The sequence below is a fragment of the Azolla caroliniana genome, unplaced genomic scaffold (assembly GCF_043228905.1).
Source record: "Azolla caroliniana isolate FFs.n. ecotype wild unplaced genomic scaffold, voAzoCaro1.0.p SCAF_34, whole genome shotgun sequence".
Lineage (NCBI taxonomy): Eukaryota > Viridiplantae > Streptophyta > Polypodiopsida > Salviniales > Salviniaceae > Azolla > Azolla caroliniana.
In genome coordinates this window covers 10,462-18,995 of record NW_028230469.1, presented here as the reverse complement: position 1 = coordinate 18,995, position 8,534 = coordinate 10,462, and positions in this window count along the sequence as shown.

Below are 8,534 nucleotides of genomic sequence, written 5' to 3'. Positions count from 1 at the left end.
CTATACCATTATCCAACGTAGCCCACGGTAATCGCAGTCTACTGTCAAGCAATACACCCCTTTTATCAGAAAAAATAAAATTCCAAATCAAAGGTTGCCGCAACAGTTCTTCATTCGAAGAGGGGCATCTACGAATAAAAAAAAACTTAACAGCATCCCATGCTTTACAAATGCCAACCATAAAACCATTGTAAAGAATCAAGAGATGGATTTTGTGCAACGGAATAAATATGAGTTGTGTGTGTGTATGAGAGAGAGAGAGAGAGAGAGTGAGAGAGACAAGGAGTAAGACACAGAGAATACGCAAGTTAAAGTATATTAACAAAGGAGAAAGACTCGACAACATACAAGGTGGGAGGAGGGTGCTTTATATAGTCACCCTCTCTCTTCATTAACTATAAGACTCATGGAGCATGGGGAATGTGAAAGCTCATAAGTTATGTGTCATAGAATATGATTCTATGACTCATACTAAATGCTAGAATACAAAGTGGTGACATAATGGTGACTCTTAACCGTTGGAGTGTCTATTCACTCTCAAGGTGAGTTCACACACTAGACCAAGTTGAGCTTGATTCTCAACACGGCCCCTCAAGCTCAGTCGGTTTCAAACGGTATCCGAAATCCGCTTCGACTCGCGTTCTTGAGTCCGCGTCGACTCACATTTATGCGGAGTTGTGGAATCCGTGCTCCAGCTTGCGTTGTGCGTAGCTACGAAGTCTGTGCTTCGGCTTGCGTCTTTCTTCGCGACTTTGCGTGGTAGATCGGCTCTTCGTGGCGTCAGGGATCGTCAATCCGAGATCGGTCATGAATTGCCATAGCTTGTCGGCTCCTAAGGCTTTAGTGAAGATGTCGGTCGTTTGAAGATTGGTGCTAATGTGTTGTAGGTTGACATCGCCAGCTAGAACGCGCTCTCGGATGAAGTGATAATGCACTTTGATGTGCTTTGTCCGCACGTGGAACACTGGGTTCTGAACCAGATAGATATTTGTTGAGCGGCAAGCTCAACCGGAGCCAGATCGGCTGAATAAGCCGGAGCCGGTAAGCGAGACGGATCGGGCGAAACGGATCGGTATGACGGTGAGCGGCAAGCAGTGGAGGCCAGGTGCAATCCGTAACCGGCAGTCCAATCGGAAGCCTAGAATAGGATAGACTACTAGGTATCTATAGTCTCGTAGTAAGTGTCAGATGCTCGTGTGAGCATTGAAGTACATGGTACTTCTGTCAGTCCCAAGAGAACTTGTATAAATAGTGGTACTTAGCACAGTGTGTAAATACAGAGTCTTGATATAATTTTGAAATTGTGTTCTGCTCTCTCTCTCTCTCTCTCTCTCTCTCTCTCTCTCTCTCTGTTGTTCTCTGTTTTACGCTTCCGCAAACACTTACGTTGACATGGTATCAGAGTGCGAGGGTTGAGAACCTCTGTTGCAGACATTTAACTCTTGAGAAGAAAACCCTAACAGGTCGAAAACAGACACAGTAGTAGACATGGATAGAGGCATGGCTACGTCGCTCCCGGTGGAGAAGCTCGACGGGAGCAACTACGCATCCTAGTCTTACAAGATGCACCAGTACCTGCTTGGACACAAGTACTGGAGTTATGTCGAAGGAGCGAATGATGCGGCGCCAGACTCGGCACACAAGGACTTCCTGGTATGGGAACAGGCGGCAAGCAGGGTGATGTACTGCTTCGCGTCCAGTGTCGACGATCAGCTGCTCAGCCACATTCGGGACGCCAAGACACCGAAGGATGCTTGGGGGAACCTGAAAAAGGTTTTCGCCGCAAGCACAACTGCCCGGAAGCTGCAACTCAGATAGGAGTTGAGCAATGTTCGACAGAAGAACATGTCCGTGGTAGACTACACGGGCCGGATAAAGGAGATCTGCGACTCGCTCGCCTCTATCAATGTTACCGTAGAGGAAGATGAGATGGTGCAGGTATGTCTCGGAGGCCTGGCGTCCAAGTTCGGAGCATTCCGGACTGCGGTGTGTACAAGGGAGAATACCCCCTCATTCTTCGACTTATAGTCGATGCTCCTTGTAGAGGAGAACCACGCCGGTGCATCTACCAGTGCATCCCCGGACAGCCGAATGTTGTACATGGGAACAGATCGGCTCCGTGGGCGTGGTGGAAGAGGTGGGTCGGCACGCAATGGAGGCGGCCGACAAGAGCAGGAACGGAAGCACTATGAGCGTGCCGACAACAGTTCCGGGACTTCCACAAGCAGGGGGAGTCAAGGCGGTGCCGGAGGCCGGCAAGACAAATCCGCTACGGAATGTTGGTACTGTGGCAAAAAAGGCCACAGGGAAAGCGAGTGCTGGAGAAAGCGTGCCGATTCGGACAAATCCGGATTCGGCAAGACCGGTAAGGATGGCCGGCAAAACTCGGACTACGCAAACGGATCGGGAGGATCCGGAACCGAAAAGGCTGGTAAGGGGCCAGCCTTGGTGATGAATCACAAGGCAAACTCAATGAAGAAACCACTTCCAAAACGGAGGAAGTGTGGTATGTTGATTCCGGCGCATCGAACCACATGACGAGCCACAAAGAGTGGTTCTCCTTTCTGGAGAAACCGGATCAACCAGGAGTAGTCGAAACCGGAGACGACACTCCTCACCCAATTGTGCACGTCGGAGAAGTCCCTCTAAGCCACGTCGGACAGAAAGAGAAGCTGATGAACGTATTACACGTTCCGATAATCACGAAGAACCTGATGTCCGTCGGTCAAATTGTCGACCAGGGGATGCAGGTGCGGTTTACGCACCTCGGGTGCTTCATTGAGGATGAGGGCGAAGTCATTGCGCAAGGGCGCAGAGATGGGAGGATGTTTATCCTCGACACCAATGACTTTGGCACCGCTCTGTTCGCGAAACGACAGAAGGTCGAGTCGGACATCGACCTGTGGCACAAGCGGATAGGCCACGTCAACTATCGGAGGCTTCAAGATCTGCAAGCGAAACAAGTCGTTTTCGGTTTGCCAAAGTTCAGCGGCCGGAGAGCCGAAATATGTGAAGCCTGCCAACTTGGGAAGCAACACCGGCTTCCATTCCCCACCGAACGGAACCGGAGCCGTAACAAGCTCGATCTCATCCATTCGGATGTGTGGGGACCGGCACAAAGTGTAAGCCTTGGCAGGAACCGATACTTCATCTCCTTCATCGACGACTATACTCGACATACTTGGATCTACCTCATTGAGCGGAAGAGCAAAGTGTTCGACTGTTTCCGGAGCCTCTAGAAGATGGTGGAACGGGAATCGGAGAGGAAGATCAAATGCCTTCGGTCGGATGGCGGAAAGGAATATTTTTCCGACCAATTCACTAGTTATCTGCAGCAGAAGGGAATTCGGCGAGAGTTCAGCTGCAGATACACACTGGAGCAAAACGGTGTGGCCGAAAGGAAGAACCGGACACTCGTCGAAGCGGCAAGGGCAATGCTGCAGGAAAAGAGCATGCCCCGGTTCTACTGGGCGGAGGCGGTCCGGACGGCCGTCTACATACAAAACCGCATTGGTGACAAGGTGTCAGCTCATGAGCTGTATTTCGGGCACAAGCCTAACTTGAGACACCTTCGGATATTCGGCAGCATAGCGTATGTGCATCTGCCGGATGAGAAGTGGAGAAAGCTGGATGCAAAATCGGAAAAATGCATCCTAGTCGGCTATGCTCAAGAGCAAAAGGGGTATAAGTGCTATAACCCCCGGACGAAGGAAGTCCGAGTTAGCCGGGATGTCGAGTTCGATGAATCGGCATCCTGGTATTCCGTACCCACTCCGACGTCCGATCCCGACCCAATGTCGGAAGATCAAGCCAATGAGGCTGAATCAGCCCTGGCAGAGGATGATGATGTCGGGACTCAAGATGAGAGTCCGGAATCGTTACGGTTGAGTGGACCGAATGAGCGACTAAGTCGGTTGGACCAGTCGGATGAAGAGACGGCAAGTAGTGGAGACTCTGCCGTGCTCTCCCCGCGCAAGGCACCGAGGAAACGGTTCACGCGCAAAGAGAAGGGGAAGAGGAAGATGTCGAATTCGAAACCGGCAACGATGAGTCGGATCGGTGCGTATCCGACTCCGGAAAGGAGAAAGGCAGATCTTCGGCAACGAAGACCGAATTGGCCAAGAAGGGCCTCAAATCAGGTGACGGTGTGTTGCGCCGATCAACCCGTCAGAAGGATCCCGTCGTGCGGTACGGGTACAATGAATACATGGTGCATCATTATGCGTACATGACTAAGGTGACAGAAGTGCGCGAGCCGGAGAGCTACGCAGAAGCGGCAAAGGACGCAAATTGGCGTGCCGCTATGGACGAAGAAATGCAGGCACTCGATGCCAATGAAACTTGGGACCTAGTTGATCCTCCCCATCACTGTAAACCGATCGGATGCAAGTGGGTGTACAAGGTCAAGTACAACGTCGACAGTTCTGTTAACCGGTACAAAGCCCGGTTAGTGGCGAAGGGATACGCGCAGACCCACGGAATCGACTACGACGAGACCTTCGCTCCTGTGGCGAAGATGACGACGGTTCGTGTGGTACTGGCGGTTGCTGCGGCAAGGGGGTGGCATCTTCACCAGATGGATGTGAAGAACGCCTTCCTTCAAGGAGAGCTCGAAGAAGAAGTCTTTATGACTCAGCCCCCCGGATTTCAATCGGAGATGAACAAATCGGCGGTCTGCCGACTGAAGCAGTCGCTTTACGGCTTGAAGCAAGCCCCCCGAGCTTGGAACGCGAAAATCACGCACCGGTTGCGTAAACTGGGGTTTGCTGTCTCTAAGCCAGACTCTTCGTTGTTCATCCGGCAAGGCTCTGACGGTCCGGTATGTATACTCTTGTATGTGGATGATTTAGTCATCACCGGACCGGGTCTTCCCGAAATCAACCGCGTCAAGTCCCAGTTGTCGGACGCATTTGAAATGAAGGACCTGGGGGAACTTCATTATTTTCTTGGGATCGAAGTGATCCGGACCCCCGACGGCATATTGCTCTCACAACGACATTACGTGTTGAATATGTTGTATAAGTTCGGCATGACGGATTGCCGACCTGTCTCCACACCCCTGGACCGGAACCAGAAGCTCCGTCCCAACTCCGGACCAGCCTGCATTGAGAAACGGTTCCGACAGGTTGTCGGAAGCCTGATCTACTTAACCATCACCCGACCCGACATCAGCTATCCGGTCGGCATGGTAAGTCAGTTCATGCAGAAGCCGACCGTGGAGCACCTTCAGTGCGCGCAACGCATATTACGGTATGTCAGTGGCACTAAGGACCGGGGACTGCTATATCGGCGAGGTATACCCGAAGAGCTTGTCGGTTACACCGATGCTGACTGGGCCGGCGATGCGTCTGATCGCCGCTCCACTTCCGGATACATGTTCTCCATAGGTAGCGCGGCCGTTGCGTGGAGCAGCAAGAAGCAGCCCACAGTGGCTTTGTCAAGCACTGAGGCTGAGTATCGGGCCGCTACCGTTACCATTTGTGAAGCCATCTGGCTTTGGCGACTGCTGCGAGACTTGCGGATCAAGGTGCCGACCCCAATCCCGATTTTCTGCGATAACATGAGCAGCCTGCAGCTCGCCAGGAACCCTGTGTTCCATGCTCGCACAAAGCACATCGAGGTGCACTACCACTTCGTGCGTGAGCGGGTCCCGAGCGGTGAAGTTGACCTACGGTATGTTCATACGGATCGGCAAGTTGCCGACATCTTCACCAAGCCGCTCGGATCGGACAAGTTGCAGCACTTTACCGACATGCTTGGTATTCAGCATCTCGACGTGCCGCACTTGAGGGGGAGAAGCAAGGGCAAAGTCTCTACCGAAACTGGCAAAGGCAAAAAAACTGTTGAACCTGTCGGTAAGAGGAGAGCCGGAAGAAGAGGAGACAAGAAGATGAAGGAAGCCGAGTCGACGAAGGAAGTCGACACATCCGAACAGGTCGGAGCAAGCGGCTGTGAAGAAGAGTTGTGCACTCAGGAAGAGAAGTGCATGTTGTGCGGAGGTCATCACGACGGTACTGACCATGATGCGGAGTTGAATGAAGAATTCGATTTCGGTTCACCGGCTAAAGAAGCCGAGGGAAGCATGGAGAAGGCCAAGACTCGGAAGTGGTCCGATGTGGTGAGAGGCCTGAAGCCGGAAGTCGAATCGGAGTGTACCGATTCGGACAAGAGCTAGAATGAGTCGGAGACAGCTGACTTGGATCAACAGATGGATCCGGATGAGTCGGATCGACTGAAGGCCAAGGGGACACGGACACAGCGGAAGTCGATGCCATTGTGGGAGAACCGACGGATCAGCAAGCGCCGGAGTCACAACAACGTGAGTGCTGAGATGGGCCTATTGAGCAGACATGCCGACCGAGAGGGTCGAGGCGCGCAGAACCAAAGGAGTCGCGGCAAACGGGACCGGACCGGACGAGGAGCGCGAGCAAGGCGGAGTGACGCCAGGAGAAGTCGGTTGGAAGAACCGACTGCCACAGAGGTCGACACTACGACACTAGAGGCGGAGAGTTTGAGGGGGAGTGTTGAGCGGCAAGCTCAACCGGAGCCGGATCGGCTGAATAAGCCGGAGCCGGTAAGCGAGACGGATCGGGCGAAACGGATCGGTATGACGGTGAGCAACCGAACCGGCAAGCAGTGGAGGCCGGGTGCAATCCGTAACCGGCAATCCAATCGGAAGCCTAGAATAGGATAGACTACTAGGTATCTATAGTCTCGTAGTAAGTGTCAAATGCTCGTGTGAGCATTGAAGTACATGGTACTTTTGTCAGTCCCAAGAGGACTTGTATAAATAGTGCTACTTAGCACAGTGTGTAAATACAGAGTCTTGATATAATTTTGAAATTGTGTTCTGCTCTCTCTCTCTCTCTCTCTCTCTCTCTCTCTCTCTCTCTCTCTCTCTCTCTCTCTCTCTCTCTCTCTCTCTCTCTCTCTCTCTCTCTCTCTCTCTCTCTCTCTCTCTGTTGTTCTCTGTTTTACGCTTCCGCAAACACTTACATTGACAATATTGCTTATGTTGTCGCAGTAAACGAAGTCGGATCCTTGATGGGTATGCCCAGATCTTTGAGTATCCTTGAGTATCCTTCATCCTCTATCTCTTGTTCGGCGGATTCCGGGTCAAGCGGAGTCGGAGTCGAAGTTGTCTCTAGTGCGTACCAAGATGCGGACTTGTCAAAAACGACGTCTCGACTTACTCGAGATTTTCGAGTTGAGGGGTTGTAGCACTTGTACCACTTTTGCTCCAGTGAGTATACTAGGAGGATACATTTCTCCGACTTCGGGTCAAGCTTTTGACACTTCTCGTCGGGGATGTGCACGTACGCTATCGCACCGAATATCCGGGTGTACGATAAGTCCGGCTTCTTTCCGAAGTATTTTTCGTGCGGAGTGACCTCGTGCACTCCGAATGTTGTGCACCGGTTCATTAGGTAGACGGTCGTATTTGCAGCTTCGGCCCAATATGACTTGGGCATATGCTTCTCGTTCATCATGGCCCGCGCTACTTCAAGGATGTGCCGATTTTTGCGCTCGGCTACTCCGTTTGTTGCGGAGTGTGTCGGCAAGTGAATTCTCGCCGAATTCCTTCCTTTCGGAGATACGCCGTGAAATCGTCAGAGAAGTACTCCTTGCCGCCATCCGATTGAAGACATCATACATGTCGGCCCATGGCTTTCTCGACTTCATTCTTGAATTTTTGGAAGTGTCTGAACACTTTGCTCTTTTGCCGCATTGGATAGAGCCACGTGTGCTTGGAGAAGTCGTCGATGAAGAGCACGTAATATCGGCATCCGCCTAATGTAGCCGTCTGCGCCGGTTCCCATACGTTAGAATGGACTACGTCGAGTAGACCTTTGCTCACGTTCCACTCTTTCGGGAATGGGTGTCAGTGTTGCTTGCCGAATTGGCATGCTTCGCATACACCTTCAATCTCCTTCTCTTTGAATGTCGGGAGTCCGATGACGCTCCTTTCGATTTCATTGCTTTGAGTTTATTGAGATTGATGTGGCCAATTTGCTTATGCCATGGCTCTATGTCGGAGTCAACTTTCGTGCTTTTTGCGAACATGGCGGATTTCATCTCGTGTGAATCAAGAATGAACATCTGACCCTCTCTTCTTCCGCGCGCGATGATTCGGCCATCTTTTTCGATGAAACACCCTTCTTGGTCGAATCGTACTTGCATCCCTTGCTCAACCATTTGGCCAACTGAGACCAAATTCTTCATGATGGTGGGAACATGCAAGACCTTTTTAATGTATGTTTGCTTACCTCTTTTGCCGAACAGAACATTGCCGATGTGCCGAATCGGGTGCGTAGTGTCATCTCCAGTTTTGACATAACTGGGTCGCTCTGGCTCTCAAAGTTCGAGAAACCATTCTTTATGAGATGTCATATGGTTTGAGGCTTCGAAGTCAACAAACCATACATCCTCCGGATTGAGGGCACTAGTTGAGGTAGAGGATGACATAGAGTTTGCTCTATGTTTCATCATGAACATTCCGCCACGGTCGGAGTTGTGTGCATACATTCCGCCAC